This window comes from Dama dama, chromosome 33 (genome assembly GCF_033118175.1).
Source record: "Dama dama isolate Ldn47 chromosome 33, ASM3311817v1, whole genome shotgun sequence".
Classification (NCBI taxonomy): Eukaryota; Metazoa; Chordata; class Mammalia; order Artiodactyla; family Cervidae; genus Dama; species Dama dama.
In genome coordinates, this window is record NC_083713.1 from 18,966,116 (window position 1) to 18,984,274 (window position 18,159).

At 40.6% G+C, this 18,159-nt stretch overlaps 1 long non-coding RNA gene across 1 annotated transcript in view; it reads right to left on the minus strand.

Moving 5' to 3' along the window:
• Positions 1-1,260: 1,260 nt before the first annotated feature.
• Positions 1,261-18,159, minus strand: part of LOC133051042 (uncharacterized) — a 92,889-nt gene continuing 75,990 nt past the window's right edge. Inside the window, exon 3 of the long non-coding RNA XR_009691758.1 lies at positions 1,261-1,416. This is a non-coding gene — a long non-coding RNA (uncharacterized LOC133051042). The remainder of the gene's footprint in view (positions 1,417-18,159) is intronic.

Consider the following 18,159-nt stretch of genomic DNA (forward strand, 5'->3'; position numbering starts at 1 on the left):
CTAGGGTCATTCACTATCATAATAATGTTAACTAAAACCTGCTGGTAGTGAAGCAACTTGGTGCGGAAGAACAATAGATCACCGTTTCCTGATGGCTGCCACAAACTAAAGGGAGTTCTACCTTTTGTGTGTTGTTGTGAGAAATTGATTTTACATCTGAGATTTATAGTGATCTCCTTGGGCTAATAAATGTGGCTTTTTATCTGACTTGCAGTTCTTGAAATTCCCAAATGCCTTTATTAAATGAATAGAATTTAATTTGAATTACATTAAAAAAAATTACAAAAAACAAACAAAAAAAGAATCTCTAAGTCATCTCTTGAATACCTCAAGTGAATAATCAAATAAATTTATAATTTACAACAGACATGAAAGTTTTGGAATACCATCCTGAATAGCCAAGACTCCATGAAATGAAAATATAAGGGAAGGTGTTCTTCTCCCCAAAGTATTTACCATTATTGATAACATATTAAAAATATATTACTTATTAGTAAAACCAAACTATTAAGTAGCTTTAAGATAAACTTGACCTATAACTTTCACTCTATTGTATAATGGAGAAACCATTTTCCCATTTAAATTTTAAGCATGCCAATATTCAGAAAAACATGGTAAAATAAGGATCACATCACAGACTAAAAATAACCGGTGACTCCCTTTATTGTTCCTTCCACATTTAGTAATCAGCTGTTATATGATTAATAACCGTGGCTCAGTTTAAGAGCTTCTGTTTCTGGACATAGCTAAGGGAAATTAAGCCAAATATCAAACCAAATGTACTGAGCTTCTGTATGAGGCCAATAAGGGAACACCAAAAAAAAAAAAAAAAAAAATCACTCACAGCTCATTACAAGATAATGATCAGGTTTTTCTCCTCTGTGTAGAAGCTTTATTCAACAAGACTAACATTGTTGAGTCAATAAAAGCCCTTCATCAAAAAATACAACCAAGAAACCTATTAAGTCAAGAAAGTGTTTTCAGGTTTCCCATTTCAGTTGCAGTGCCTCTCTGTGAATGAGAAGCGCTTGACCCAGGACCAGCCCTAACAGTGAGGTGCGGCTTTGATGCAGTACCGTTTTTCTCGTTACTGCAGTTGTCATGCCTCATCCTCAGACAACAGCGTGAGGCATCCAGGCAGCCGAGGAGGTCTCAGCTGGGCCCAGGTGGAGCAGCTGACAATCAGATGAACAAACGTCTCAGAAGGGCACTGCTGCTGCTGGTTAAAGAGCGACGCCCAGAGCACTTTGCTGATTGGCCGTAAGAGCAGGACAGAGAAGAGATTCAGAAAGACAAAGTCCTTACACTCACAGGTCTTGGGAGGAGGCAGAGCAGGGCCACATGGAAGATCACCCAGGTGATCACAGGCAGGAGAGAGGAGGAAGAAAGCTTGGGCCTCCATCTTTATCAGGGTTTCTGTGGGAAAAGCAAGATAGGGCAGGTAAAGGGTCAGGATTGGCTAATTTGAATTATTTCAAAGGGCCTTGGACTAACAGGGATGGCCCTCTAGTCGCCTGGCACCTGGCCTGGGGATGAGGGAAGTAGAGGTATATTGTGCCTGGGGTGTACGGACCAGATAGAGGAGGGCTGCTTTAACTGGTGAGGGCTTCCCTGGTGACAGCTGGTGAAGAATCCGCTTGCAATGTGGGAGACCTGTGGGGTTTGATCTCTGGGTTGAGAAGATCCCTGGAGAAGAGAACAGCTATCAGCTCTGGTGTTCTGGCTGAAGAACTCCATGGACTGTATAGTCCATGGGGTCTCAAAGAGTCGGACAAGACCGAGCAACTTTCACTTACATAACAAAGGCATGCTTGCATTGGAATCTCTGCTATTTCTAAGAATTAACTTGCCTCAGAAGGGGCCATTTCTCCACAGCCAGAAAGATTTTTTTTTTAATGTGTCAAAGTATAATAATATATAGAAAATTTTAAAATATATACAATACCTGACCTTGAAATGAGCCCAATTAAATAGGAAAGAGACAAAGAAAGAGAAACCTTAATTTATCTTTATACAAAAATAGTAGTAAATGATGGTCGCTTTTCAGGATGCTTAAAGAAGACTGATGCTGGTTCGTGCCCCGTCACAGATTTTTTTACACAGCAACAATATATAGGATGATAAAGCAACAATATATAGGACGGTAAATCAGCAGAAAAGCCAAATAAGGCCTTGGAAGCCCTACAGTCTCAGCTTCACTGTTCTCTCACTCTTGAGCTATATCTCAAAAACCCAGTATTTATTTCCTTCCTCTTACACAGCATGAAGGCCTAGATGTGTCATCTTTGCTTCTATCTAAAAGAGGTTAGAGTGTGAGGACCAATCCTTATGACACACAGATTTAGCATGGAGGCATCTCTGACTGAGGTCCAGGCCGTCATGGAGAAGGCAGAGCAAGGAATCTAAGAGGCCCACTCTGGCAGGACTCCAGATGCTGAGTCTTGCTTGGGGTTGAGGCCTCAAGATGTGAATGATTCCTCAAAGCAAAAAGGAAAAGGACTAGCTATGTTCACATATTAAAGGATGCCAAGACTCACAAAGATTATGTTTCCAAAGGGATAAAAATCCTTGGAAGATGTTTCACAGCTAGGTGGTCACACATATTGGTTGGTACCAACACCCTGCCTGGTTACACCTATGGTCCAAGGTGTTTTGAGCAGTAGCAGCTTTTGTTTTCATAGAAGGCAATGGCACCCCACTCCAGTACTCTCACCTGGAAAATCCCATGGAGGGAGGAGCCTGGTGGGCTGCAGTCCATGGGGTCGCTAAGAGTCAGACACAACTAAGCAACTTCACTTTCACTTTTCACTTTCATGCATTGGAGAAGGAAATGGCAACCCACTCCAGTGTTCTTGCCTGGAGAATCCCAGGGACGGGGGAGCCTGGTGGGCTGCCGTCTATGGGGTCGCACAGAGTCAGACACGACTGAAGCGACTTAGCAGCAGCAGCTTTTGTTTTCAAAAGTGTCCCAGTAAGCCTGTATTCAGATTCTAGCTCCAGTATTTTTCCAGCACAACTGGGGTGAGTTGTTTGACTTCTGTCAGTTTTATCATACATAAGTGGGGATGGTGGTGCTCACCTCAAAGAGAGGCTGTGAGAACTATATAGATTAATGCCTATGAGATCTTAGAACAGTGTCTGGTAATTATCAAGTGCTCACACAATAAGCGTTAGCTATGATTTTATGTTCTGGCATTTATGATGCGACTCAAAAGATATTATGAAGTGATTTCTTACATTTTGGATCCATCACTAGTCATCTGCCTATAAATGTCAAGTAATTATCAGAAGATATTATCTCTATAGAGAATATACATTGTCACTGTGTATAAGGTATAATTTTTTGGCCTGGGATAAATAGGAAAGTATCAGGATAATCTTTGTAGTTGGAGTTTTGCATATAATAAATAAATGTAAAATGCACTATTTATTCAATATGAAGATTATTTTTTATTGGACAAATCTCTACTCAAAAGATCACTTGCAATGAATGTGGTATAAATGTTTTGCTTTCTCCCACCCCACAAATAATAGGCTTTTCAAATAATGAGGTTTAGAATCATAAAAATGACATTTAGAAACATGCATATAACTCACATGTATATTCCCAGGTGACTCAGATGGTAAAGCATCTGCCTGCAATGCAGGAGACCCAGGTTCGATCCCTGGATTGGGAAGATCCCCTGGAGAATGAAATGGCAACCCACTCCAGTACTCTTGCCTGGAAAATTCCATGGATGGAGGAACCTTGTGGGCTACAGTCCATGGGGTTGCAAAGAGTCAGACACGACTGAGCAACTTCACTCACATGTTAAATATCAGGTTTTAATATGTGTGTGCATGTTTATGTATAAATGGCTTAATTTGTAAAGAAAGATATTGACAGTTAAACTCATATTAAAATTAAAAGACACTTAAAGAAAATGGCAAAACTAGCCACAAAATAACAGAAGACACAGAAGGTGACAGTATCAAGAATACACAAAGTCATACAAATCAACAAGGAAAAAGTAGAAAAACGGGGTAAGGAATAATTATTTTATACAAAAGAAATACTTTTGGACAATAAACAGATGAAGTTAATCTCAGGAAAATCTTGACAATGCATATTAGATCACAATATCATTTTTCAAAATTTGTTTTGAAAGTATTGCTGATGCCTTCAACGATTCACCAAGGGCTTGGGAAGTTAACAGAAATAACAAATACTTAATTTAAAAAAAAACTAGAGAAGTTATTTTCCTTTCTTTTTCTTCTTGCCAACAACCTTTATTGTGTGGGTCACTGACTGCTGCACAATTACTTTGCCTTACAAATTACTTTGTTTACAAATTACAAATTACTTTATTTACAAATTACTTTGCAGACAAAGGTCTGTCAAGTCAAAGCTATAGTTTTTACAGTGGTCATGTATGAATGTGAGAGTTGGACTATACAGAAAGCTGAGGCCGAAGAACTGATGCTTTTGAACTATGGTGTTGGTGTTGGAGAAGACTCTTGAGAGTCACTTGGACTGCAAGGAGATCCAACCAGTTTATCCTAAAGGAAATCAGTCCTGAATATTCAATGGACTGATGCTGAAGCTGAAACTCCAATATTTGGCCACCTGATGTGAAGAGCTGACTCATTGGAAAAGACCCTGATGCTGGGAAAGATTGAAGGCGGGAGGAGAAGGAGACTACAGAGGATGAGGTGGTTGGATGGCACCATTGATTCAATGGACATGTGTTTGAGAAAGTTCTTTGGGTTGGTGATGGACAGGGAAGCCTGGTGTGCTGCAGTCCATGGGGGTCACAAAGAGCCAGACAGGACTGAGCGACTGAACTGAACTGAAGTTCTGCACATGCCATGTGCTCCGTGTTCCTAGTGATAAAGAAACATCAGGTGAAGTATAATGTCAAATTTTAAAATATAAGTACATTTCCATTTGTATAAATAATCATAAAATGTATGCACAAAATTGCTTTTTAAAAGACTCAAGAAACTTTTTAAATTTGTTAATCTAATTATGATTCAGTTCAGTTCAGTAGCTCAGTCGTGTCCGACTCTTTGCAACCCCATGGACTGCAGCACACCAGGCCTCCATGTCCACCACCAACTCCCAGAGTTTACTCAAACTCATGCCCATTGAGTTGGTGATGCCATCCAACCATCTCATCCTCTGCTGTCCCCTTCTCCTCCCGCCTTCAATATTTCCCAGCATCAGGGTCTTTTCAAATGAGTCAGGTCTTCTAATCAGGTGGCCAAAGTATTGGAGTTTCAGTTTCAACATCAGTTCTTCCAGTGAATATTCAGGACTGATTTCTTTAGGATGGACTGGTTGGATCTCCTTGCAGTCCAAGGGACTCAAGAGTCTTCTCGAACACCACAGTTCAAAACCATCAATTCTTCTGCGCTCAGCTTTCATTATAGAAAGCTTTATAGCTTTCTTTATAGTCATCCATACATGACTACTGGAAAAACCATAGCCTTGACTAGATGGATCTTTGTTGGCAAAGTAATGTCTCTGCTTTTTAATATGCTGTCTAGGTTGGTCATAACTTTTCTTCCAAGGAGTAAGCATCTTTTAATTTCAAGGCTGCAGTCACCATCTGCAGTGATTTTGGAGCCCAAAAGAATAAAATCTGCCACTGTTTCCACTGTTTCTCCATCTATTTGCCATGAAGTGATGGGACTGGATGCCATGATCTTATGGCAATTATGGAATTATGATTATCCACACTGAAATTAAAATTTTATAGAAAAGCACAGCTTTAGACACACTATGCCCTGCACTTGGCAATTTTAAGTTTAAAATTACTACTGTGACCAACCAAATTCCTGGAAATTGAACAGAAATATTTAATTTAGAATTAAGTAAAAGTTAATGAAGTATCATGTACAGACTAATACACAGAATATAAAGACATAAAGCTATAAATTTGAATCAACCTAACAAGAACCATTCATAAACCTGTAGCTAATTATTCACTCTACATAGTCGCTTAGTTGTGTCTGACTGTTTGCAACCTCATGGACCATAGCCCACCAGGCTCCTCTGTCCATGGAATTAACCAGGCAAGAATACTGGAATGGGTGGCCATTCCCTTCTCCAGGGGATCTTCCTGACCTGAGGATTGAACCCATGTCTCCTGTATTACAGGCTGATTCTTTTCTGTCTGAGCCACCAGGGAAGCCCCCTACATAGTACAGCATTAACTAATTCAAGAAATGAAAAAGCAGAAATATTCTCTCCTAGAGCCTTTAGAAGGTAATGACAACAGACTTGGCATTTGATCATAATCTCCAAATTGGTGATGTCAAGAAGTTTAGCTGAGGAGCATATGTGTATCTGTTTCCTCACATGGTTGCTCTTGCAGCCATGCTTCATAACTCATCTGTTTTAGCCGGAAAGCTTCCTCATTCAAGAGAAGCTTGGAGTGGTGTATAATGAGGAGGAAAGTGGTGTATAAAGAGGAATGAGGTGTATAATGAGGAAATTCCTCAATTTACACAAGAAATATTTTTTCTCTGTCCTCTACATGCCATGTACTATGTTGGATGGTGGGAAAAAATGTGAGAAAAATGGAGGACCAGATTACAGAGTGGTGTGTGTCCTGATATTGGAATAGACTAAAGAGAACAAGTCAGGATGCATGAAGACCAGTTAGGAAACTACTGCAGTAATCCAGGGAGGACACGCTGCCCTGAACTAGAAGCACGGGGAGAAGAGTGATATTCAAAGACCTTTATAAGATAGAATCAGTTGGATTAGGTACCTGAAAAAGAAAATAAAGGTTTACTCTTGAGGAAGTGATATTTTAATCTTTACTCTGAGTATCTTCTACTTATGGGAATAGTGAGAAAGGATGTGCTGCCCAAGACACTAATGTGTTATATAGTAAAGAAAAGAAAGATATTCAGATATTTCTCCATCCGATGCCTATGGACAGACATGAAAAAAGGAGAAGTGAAAGTCGCTCACTTGTGTCTGACTCTTTGTGACCCCATGGACTATACAGCCCATGGAATTCTCCAGGAAAGAATACTGGAATGGGTAGCCATTCCCTTCTCCTGGGGATCTTACTAACCCAGGGATCAAACCCAGGTCTCCCGCATTGCAGGCAGATTCTTGACCAGCTGAGCCATAAGGGAAGCTCTTAGTAAGTTTTAAGAGGTTTCAAATAAACTATCACACTGACTTTCAGATTGCAAAAGACTAGATTTTTTTTTTTTCTCTCAAAAATGAGATCTCCTCCTACCCACTACCTACCATCTACTTTGTTTCAATAGTTTATGATTTCCTTTTTCTATTTTCTGGACTTGCTCTGTCTTTCTTAAAGTCTATTGGCCAGAACTACACTAAATGTTTCAGAGCAGACATATGCAGTCTTCATCAAAGATCAGGACAAGGTTTTATCTTCTATTTACTATAATACTTTTCTTTTTTTTAATTAATTATTTATTTTACTTTACAACATTGTGTTGGTTTTGCCATACATTGACTTGAATCCGCCATGGGTGTACATGTGTTCCTCATCCTGAACTCCCCTCCCAACTCCCTCCCCATCCCATCCCTCTGGGTCACCCCAGTGCACCAGCCCTGAGCACCCTGTCTCATGCATCCAACCTGGACTGGCGATTCTTGACGATCATGGAAATGATACTTGTCTTACTAGATCTGGTGTGATTGAAAAATTTACTTAAATATCTTTAGCCATAAATCCCAGGGCAAGGAGATTACATTGCTTCTATTAGAAATGTTTCTATTAAAAATTTTCCAGTTCTGTTTGCCTTTTGTTTGGTATTGGAACACAATTACTTGCAACACAAGGTAAATTTTTATTTCAAAATGTATTCTGATATTTGTAGTTCAAAATTAGTCATCAGGAGTAAGTGATCTTCCCGTTTGAAAAGGCACAGAAATGAGCTATGTGTTTTATATACTGACAGAACACTGGGAATGTTCTAAAGCAGTGATTCCCAATCCTGCCTGCAAATTAGGATCACCTGGGATCTTTTAAAAATTACACAGCAGAAACCAACACAATATTGTAATGCAATTGTCCTCCAATTAAAAATTTAAAAAGAGATTAACTCAGAAAAAAATAGATAAGCAACAAGGACCTACTGTATAGCACAGGGAACTCAGCTCAATGCTCTGTAATAATCTAAATGGGAAAAGAATTTAAAAAACAAAACACATATATGCATAACTGAATCACACTGTTGTACACTTGAAACCAACCCAACACTGTTAATCAACTCTACTCCAATATAAAATAAAAATGTTAAAAAAAGCAAAATTGCAAAGCACAGGTTACAGCCCGGATCAGCTGAAACGACAATCACTAGGGATGGGCCACAAGCACAGGTCATTGTCTAAGCTCCCCAGGTGGAGCCAAGATGCAGACACGTTTGGGAACCACTAGTCAGAACAGGAAGATAAATAAAGGGGAACTTAAACTGCTCTCGGCATAAAGACCTGGTACAATTTTCAGGCTACAAACTCAGATCTGATCTATATTTCAAAATCTTTTTCTATAAATGTCTCAGATTTCTCTTTTAGGCCCCCAGTTCCACAGAGTAGCTGCAAGTTTGCTCCTAGTCCCAGAGATTCTCTCATCTCCCCTCTGCTGCTCCTTCACTGGGGCTGGGGGTGGGGGGAGGGATATAAAGTACCAGGGCCAAAAAAGAGAGGGGTGAGCGGGTTGAGCATCCATCCTATCCCCAGCAGATGGCCCCATGCCTGGTCTATGGAATCCTCAAGGTCTCCAGTGCAACTGCTGCACCCCATCCAAGGGGCTTTGTGGTCCCCAGATTCATCGCTCCCAGCCTCAGAGCTCCTGGCCATAAAGGCGGACGTTCTGTGCTGCCCCACATCACAGTGAAGCTTGTGTTGGAGTAGTAGCCTTTAAAAAACAGTAATTCCTGTAGAAAGGAATTACTGAGAATGAAAAACGCTGTTTAATAATACATTAAAATGAATCGTCATATGTACTTCTCCTCCACTAATTATGCAAAAGAATTTTTATGTTTGTTACAATGTGCTTGTTATTATCAGTATTATCTTCAACACTTTACTTCTTTCGTGAAATTTTAAGTTAATTGTCCATTGTGAGTTATTTTTTTAAATAAAAAATATAATCCATAAGCCTACTTAACTGAGTGCACAAAATGCAATACTGTTCACTATACTGAAAGTCAAGAAGGAAGGGACATACCCCTGTGAGCCCCTCCACTTCAGAGACGCCCCAGTATTCCCTCAGGAAATGCCACCTGGACCACGTGGGACTCAGGACTGGCTGATAAGACATCAGTGTCAACCATTTCTTAAGGCTGAAATTTTTCACAGATACAAGTTAAACCCATTTAAAGATGAATACTGGCCAGCATCTGTCTCGCAGTTATTTTAGTTTATCTATGAATCTCTATTGTGCATACTCATTGCAGGGTTGGGTTTCTAGCACTGGCAAATAATAAGCTATTAAAGTGTGAGGCTAAACACACATGGTTGGTGAGGTTGTTACTTTATGAATTTTTTCTTAATCCCTCAAGGAATTAAAAACCTCAGAATATACTCATGTAGGTCCTATTATAGCTCTAGATCACTTTCCATTAAAAGATGCAACAATATACTGGCATATACCAGAATCATTTTTGTTGGGTTAAAAATATTTAATATAAAACAAAATTTCCGTTCATAACATGTGCTTACCACACAAAGTATGCTTGACACTAGTTAAAATATATTTGCAGATTTGAAGAAATACTGAAAGGAAACAAGGAATCAAATTAATGATTTCATGTTAGGTGGTTGGGAAACTGCTATTTTTCTTTTAGGGTTTCTTGAATACTGTAACACTGAATATTTTTAACAGTTTTTGATGTGTATTATGCTAGATACCAACAGAACTACAACTCTGCTCATGAGAAGATAGTTTAGGGCATGTCCTGGCTTGAGCAAAGTTTCTTAAACTATAACTAAAACCCTCAAGCTGATTAGAGCGCAAGAATTAGGATTATCCAGGAGCCCTGCTTTCTATAAAGGCTTTTCTACACCCAAAAGTTGAGGATCTAACTCTGCAGCACGTTTGTTTTTAAACTGCAGTATGGTGATACAGGTATGTAAAAGCACCTATTATTTATCGTTAAAAATGCTCAGGCTGAGTGATTTTAAATATGCATGACTAAGTTCCCCATATACTCTGTGGTCATTCACTGGCTATGTGGTAGCCGCCTGATGGTCTGTTATCTGATTAGCAGAAGCAGTCCAGAACTTGATGTGGCATAGCAGGGAAACTTTAGGTTCAGAGCACTGCTTCTGAAGATGGAGTGATACCTCTTAGGGTCTGAAAGAATACAAGTGCTCTAAATGAGAACAAGAATGAGCAAATCTGAAGCCTTATTATTGAGAAAGGAGTGGGCTAGGATCCTATTACTGAGAATAAAGGATGTTTTCTCTCCTTAAAGCAAGCAGATGCCATGTTACACTTTGGGTCACAAAGGTTCCACTAAAAGAAACAGAGTTGAGTAAAGTCTGGAGCTGTTGCTGATTTTCCCAAGGGAGATTATCATTCGCTTTGGAGTATGGTGGGTTTGTGTTGCCTGCTAAATATCCTAGAGGTGCAGTGGTTTCTGAAAGCCAACATAGCTTGGGTTTTGGAATCAGACAGAGCTCAGATTAATTATCTATAGAACTAGGGTAATACTAGATCTTACATCCCTTGAGAGGCCTAACTGAGGAAATGTATAATGTACAGTGAAGTGAAGTGAAAGTCGCTCAGTCGTGTCCGACTCTTTGCAACCCTGTGGACTATACAGTCCATGGAATTCTCTAGGCCAGAATACTGGAGTGGATAGCCTTCCCCTTCTCCAGGGGATGTTCCCAACCCAGGGATCGAACCCTGGGTCTCCTGCATTACAGGCAGATTCTTTACCAGCTGAGCCACAAGGGAAGCCCAATGTACAGTGACTGCTTACCAAAAAAATGTATGTATTTGAATTGAGAATTAGCCACATTAGCTCACAGAAGCTGTGAGAATGAAAGAAATAAATAGACAACAGGAGAACATGTGACATGGATGCCACTAAAAGGACAACTAGAAATGCAGTGATGACTAAGTCGACCATTTGGCAATTCTGGATGAACAGATTAGACAGAGGAGATAGTGTATTGTGAAGTACTTCCTGAAATTAAAAAATATTTTGTCAAAATATCTTGTATGTGTGTGCTCAGTAATGTCTGAGTCTTTGCAACACCATGGACTGTAGCCCACCATGCTCTTCTGTCCATGAGATGTTCCAGGCAAGAATACTGGAGTGGCTTACCATTTTCACCTCCAGGGGATCTTCCCAAACCAGAGATCAAACTTACATCTCCTGTATTGGCAGGCAGATTCTCTACCACTGAGCCACCCGAGAAGCCCAAACTATTTTACACTAGGCTAATTTAGAGACACAGTAGACACCTGGTATTAGTAAATTTAACATTTGCATTTTCAACCTCTCACAAAATTCAGTGGTACTCAGACCAAAGAGAAAACTAGCTAGTGAGTAGGCCTGGCAAAATGTCAGCATTTTGTAAACATTCCTCTTATTAAAAAAAAAAAAAAAATATATATATATATATATATATATACACACACACACACATATATACACACACACACACGTATGTATGTATATATCTCTTATTCCCAATCTCTCTTCTCCAAGATACTGAACCCTGGAGTTGGAAATAGAAGAAGCCAATGAAAGCACAGCTTGTCTGTAAGACGAGAATGTTCAACTTAGCTGTGACTCAGTATCTTAGAATGATATAAATATTTTACACAGAAATAAACGCAAGGAATAAACAGTTTTCACCTATACTCCAGTCAGAGTAAAAACTGGTTACTTAGAAAACTTTACTGAAAGTTGAAAAGATTGCTAAAAATGTGGAAAATTGCAAAAACATCTCACTTGTTAATTTAGGAATTCATAAGATGTCATGTGTGAAGGGTGCATAATACTGGGTTACGGGCATGTCTTTAATAGGTCTATTAGAAAGAAATAATCTTCAAAAGGACAGTTGATCATTAGGCAGGGAAATGGGAATTTAAGTTGCAGTTTGCCAGATGGCCACTTACTTCACCCTGCTACATAAACAAGCCTTGGCAATTGCCTCACTAAATCAGTCCAATACTTAAGGCATAAGAAAAGGAGGTGATTGGATTAGATTAAATAATTTCTAGTTTTGTGAAATTTCCAGATCTGACAATTTTTTTTAAAGATACTCTATAGAAATGGTCCACTTTTTTTTATGCTTCTCTAAATTATATGTTTGGGATGAATAAGAGTCTTGTCTGACTTCACAGAAGACCTTGATTTCTGTTCATTTCTCCCAGTACTAGGTTCCAGAATGACTGATAAAAATAAGCCCCCAGGTGAAGGCCATCTTCCAAGGCTTCTCATCAGGCTATGCCTAGAGATTGCTTCTTAGGAACAAGATATGACTTTGAAGAATTTCTAACTAATCAAGAGAAATCACCAGGGACCTCTTTCAGTTGCTCCCTGCACAGAGTTTTAGGCCCATTGCCTCCTACTGGTTTCTCAAGAGGGACCAGCATTTCCATGGATTTTGCTGTGTTTGTCAAATTCCCTTATTCAAGCAAGAGGCAGTGACACAAAGTTTCTCCAAAACTCAAAACTGCCTTAAAATGGAATAATCTCTTTTTGTGGCTCAGGTACTATTCTTAACCAAACCTCCTTAGAGGAAGGACACACATTATATGGGCCAGCGTCTAGAATCCAAACTCACACCTGCATTCCGCTGGAGCAGGTCTAAATAAAACAAAATCATCAGAACTGCTTTTCCTCAAAAGATACACTGATTGTTCTTCTTCAACTGAATTCTGTTCATCCTGATATACTGAAAAGAGGTTTGTAGTAAGAAAAAATATTTTTAACAATATTTTTATAATTTCTAAAACTGAGGAACTAAACAAGCACTTTGAGATATTTGACCTAAATTTGTTAAGTTTTGACTGATTTTTTAGAATATACAATTATAGGACAAATCTCCCTTCTTTTTTTTTTTTTTTGTAGCTTTCACTACAAAAATGTTCCCAGTCTGCAAAGCTCTGAACTAAAACCATTCAATATCAGACTCGGAAATCTGCTGTACTAGCTGGATCTGACTGCTGAAACAGAAGTATGTTCAAAAGACAAAACATTTTATTGACTTGGAGAGATTACAAAGCATGCCAAACAGATTTCAGGCAATTAAGATCATAAGAAGCACATCCAGATAGCAAAAATTTGCAAAGCAGAGAGGCATACTCTTTCTGATGACTTTATGGCATGTACTTTTCACAAGTTCTATTATTTCTTCCTTGGGAATGAAATGTTCACAATGAAACTGGATAATCAGAATTACTCTTTACCTAGTTCCCACAGTACTTGTCAGAATTATTAGAGTAACATCTGAAAATGGTGATGTTACTAAATATTCCAAGATGAGCGCCCTCTAATTTTAATACTAATCAAACTGAACCATTTGGAAGCACTTTGTTTTCTCTTGCTTCTGAAGCTTATTATATTCATTACCTCACTTCAATCAGGTTCTGGATGACTTGTTTCTATTGTAGTCAGACCCTCTGTAAGAATGGTTTAATCATACTAATAAGTATTGGCCTGATTCTCCCATCTCTATGCCCATGTAACTTCCAAAAAGTGAAACCCTTTTTAAAGTGCTTTAACCTTGAGAATTCATATGCTGTCTATATGGGAATATCTGTACATCCTGATGGTTGTTTCCTTGCTGCTATTATTATCTTCTCAAAACAAACAGAACAGTGCATGTCATGCCCATCATTTTCAGAGAAAAAATCTCCAGAAAGTACTTAATGGTCCAACTGGAAAATGTTCTAACAATGCAGCCTTTCTTGGTTCTTCAGTTTACTACAGGTGGATAATCTCTGAAAAACCCAAGACAGTGAACAGACTGAATCACTTGAATCACAGTGTAACAATTTGATTCTTGAATGAATCCCAAAGTACTAAGAGTGAAGCTGTTTTGCCTTAAACTAATACCTCAAATAAAGATTAAATAATTTTTTTGTTGAAAATTGACCCAAAGTACTGGAAAATTGTGCTTATAAAACCACATTCATTATAAGATGAGCATTTGGGCATTACAGTTACACTGATATTTTAACTGGTATTTTCATAAATTTGGGAGTAGGGGGTATCTCTTAAAATCCTTCTTTGGTATGCCTAAATTCTCTAAAAGAAACACAATTCTAATAAATCAAGAAATTTAGACATAGCTGGAATATAAAGGGGTTTAAAAAGACAAGCTGCAAACTTTCAACCCTGAATACAATAAGGTATTTTCCAATCTTACAGTGGGGTCTCAGAATTCTCCTTTGGTATAAAGTCATCACCACCATGATATGACTGTTCTAAATTTAGTACTAATTACTGCTTTAGGCTGAATTTGTCATTAACTAAAATAAAGGCCAACAAAGTAAACGTGTCTATATGGCTTAAAAAGATGGCATGTGTTCTATTAAATTATAATGCAGAACAAAATAAATCAAAATGTAAAGCTTGCCCAACTAACATGAAATCTCAGATTTGATTTCAGTATACCCAAAAACAATCCCTCTTTTTAAAATATGTACATTAAGATGTTTTCAAAACTTACTTTAGATTTCCACTGTTGGTGAGCACAATCAAAACTACCTCTTACTTCCTTGATGGAAATATGGCACATGCTAAAAAGAAAGATTACTGATTCTGGACATAAAGGAAACAGTGCTAGCAACAATGCCCAATAGATCAATCACAGTATATGACAAAAATGTACTTTTTATAGTCATCCTGTGTCAAGGAGGGCTTCCCTGGTGGCTCAGAGGTTAAAGCATCTGCCTGCAATGCAGGAGACCCGGGTTTGATCCCTGGGTCGGGAAGATCCCCTGGAGAAGGAAATGGCAACCCACTCCAGTACTCTTGCCTGGGAAATCCCATGGACAGAGGAGCCTGGTGGCCTACAGTCCACGGGGCTGCAAAGAGTCAGACACAACTGAGTGACTTCACTTCACTGTGTCAAGGAAAACCAATCGAGCCATTTCACTCTACGGTATGCCCAGGAAATGTTCACCATCAAAATCGCAAGGGTCAATGACTATGGTAGAAACCCTATAAATGAGCTCAGACTTCATCCTAACTTTGGAGCCAACAGATTCTGGCCAAACTTTCACTGACGTAGAACATAAGCTATTGGAGAGGTGGCATAGAGATAATTTATACAGTTGCTTTAGAATTGGAACATTAGGGGAAAAAAATAAAGATCAAAATTGGCACCTGTACTGTATAAAATGCATAGCTACATAAGAAAATCTCATCTTTTTTGTAAAAACTTCTGTTTCCCCAGTTGCACTGCTTGAAAGTGAATCTGTGTACCAGAAGGTTGTTCGGGATTATGAAACTTAATGCATTTCACCATAAGCAAATATAAACATTTTTAAGGAGAGCACAAGGCAAGAGACATGAAAGACCATATGTTTTCAATGCTCTCCATGTCAAAACAATACCAGTCTCCAAAAAATAACTGCTAGTCATATTGAATTATTTTGCCAGATATCTTCCAAAAGTTACTTGGAAGAAAGTACAGTGCACTCTATGTACCATGTAATGAATAAAAATAGATTTCCCCAGACCAAACATATTACATTCATGAATTACCCTGTTAGCTGTAAAACTTCATAAAATTTCTGAGTTTACTGTTCATGGGTTAGTGGCAAAGGTAAAAATGAGATAAGAGAAAACAGCGGCTTATCTGGAAAATGTTTCTCAACAAGCTGTGTAAAATCCTTTAGTTAAGCCAATCAGTTCAGTTCAGTTCAGTTCAGTTGCTCAGTCGTGTCCGACTCTGCGACCCCATGGACTTCAGCACACCAGGCTTCCCTGTCCATCACCAACTCCTGGAGCTTACTCAAACACATGTCCATTCAGTCGGTGATGCCATCCAACCACCTACACAAAATAGGGTTCCCCTCGCCGCCCCCCGAGGCTAAGGTTATTATTTTTTCTCCTTCTACTGAGAGCCTTAACCCTTTCGCAGGTTCATGCCACTCTTGCCCTGTTCTACTTTGAGATTCAAACACACACAGTGAATAAGAAATCTACCTGGGAAAAGGGACGCTGGGGTAAAGGCACTTTAAGCCGCCTTTCAGTTCTAACATTTCACAGCCACCTTTTTAATCTGTATCGAAACTGCTCAGCTGACCACATGGATGGAGCACTGCAAAAGATTTGCTAGATTCAGTGTCTTTTGTCTGACTGCTCTTGCATCGCCATACCACTTTCCAAGAACTTGGCGAAAGAATCCTCAAAAAAATCTCTAAGATAAAGGGAACAAACTACGCCCTAGAATTAGCCAGGGGTACTCAAGATGGGGAAAGAAAAGCGACAGTAAAATGAGAGGACTCTTGACTCACGATTCTGGCAGGACTAGCAGTCCCTTCCAAAACTTCCCTCCTAATGGTTTTGTACTTTGAAGGCGCCCAGTTTCCTTCCTAATCCCTTTGTTTATCAGAACCCACCAGGTTACCAGACGCTTTGCTTCTAGCAAAGCTTCCTATACCTATACTTAACCTCTTCAACAATCTAATGCATGTCTTGACACACCCAATAGGCTAAACAATTTGCATGGCTCAGTACCTAATGAAAATATGGGGGTGCCTGGTTCCAAAAGCCGGTACAATGTGTCATTATAGATACTAACATACAAAACTATTACCTTTCTCCCTTGGGCTCTCTCTCCGGGTATTTTTCCTTTGAGCTCCCTGAAGCGCAGGAGTAAACGCGCAGCCACTAGCCGCCCCGCCTCACCTGGCGCTTCTCACGCGGCGCATGCGTACCTGCGTGTGGACACTTCTAGATGCCAGGTGGGCATCCGCCCCGCCCCGCCTCACCTGGCGCGTCTCACGCGGCGCATGCGTACCTGCGTGTGGACGCTTCTAGATGCCAGGTGGGCGTCCGCCCCGCCCCGCCTCACCTGGCACGTCTCACGCGGCGCATGCGTACCTGCGTGTGGACGCTTATAGATGCCAGGTGGGCATCCGCCCCGCCCCGCCTCACCTGGCGCTTCTCACGCGGCGCATGCGTACCTGCGTGTGGACGCTTCTAGATGCCAGGTGGGCATCCGCCCCGCCCCGCCTCACCTGGCACGTCTCACGCGGCGCATGCGTACCTGCGTGTGGACGCTTCTAGATGCCAGGTGGGCATCCGCCCCGCCCCGCCTCACCTGGCACGTCTCACGCGGCGCATGCGTACCTGCGTGTGGACGCTTATAGCCCCCAGGTGGGCAGCCACTCTCAGAGCCGCTCAGCCCACACACCAGGCCTATGTTAGGAGCTGGGATGTTGAGCCAGGCATCTTCCCCTCCTCCTAGCCCAACACCCCAGCCCAAGTCCTCAGGGATGCACTTGTCACCTGGATGCCCAGTGGGTGAAAGGCTTGCCCCACCCTCAGCCCTGCAATGCCCCGCCCTGAAATGCCTGCGCCCCGACGCCTGCCAGCGGAGGAGGTCCCCACTGTCGCTCACGGAGCTGGAAAGGGAGGCTAGCGAGGGCCCGGGAAGGCAGGGGCCACGGCGGGACCTGTGAAACCATCTCAGACTGGTGGGAAGGCCGCGCAGAGGTCCAAGTACGTCTCCATCCCCATATCCAGCTTCACTTACAGACCGCGAAGTCAAAGATAACGTTATGAAGGGTGTTAGAACGGTGACCACCATGAGGACCCTACACCAGGCCCAGGACCCTGCCGAAGGCGAAGCCCTATACGACTGCGCTGGTCGCGTGTCCGTGAAGCCTAGCGCTGCTGCGCTGAGAAGACAGTCAAATGTTAGTTCCTTTCTCGCCCTCAACCATTCCCTCACTCTAATAACACTGACCACCGCCTCCCACCCGTGCAATAGAAGGTTTCTGTGACAAAAACATAGCAGATATAGATATATTTTCACCAAGGGTCGATAAGAACATTTTCCCCCCCGTGGCATGTTTTTTTTTTTTTTTTTTAACAAATTAGGAAACTGACACAGACCTTAAGTGACATGCTAAGAGATAATCCACGTGATATGTTTGTCTGTGGACCTAGGTCTAAAACCAGGGTTGTTGACTTTTCTATTGT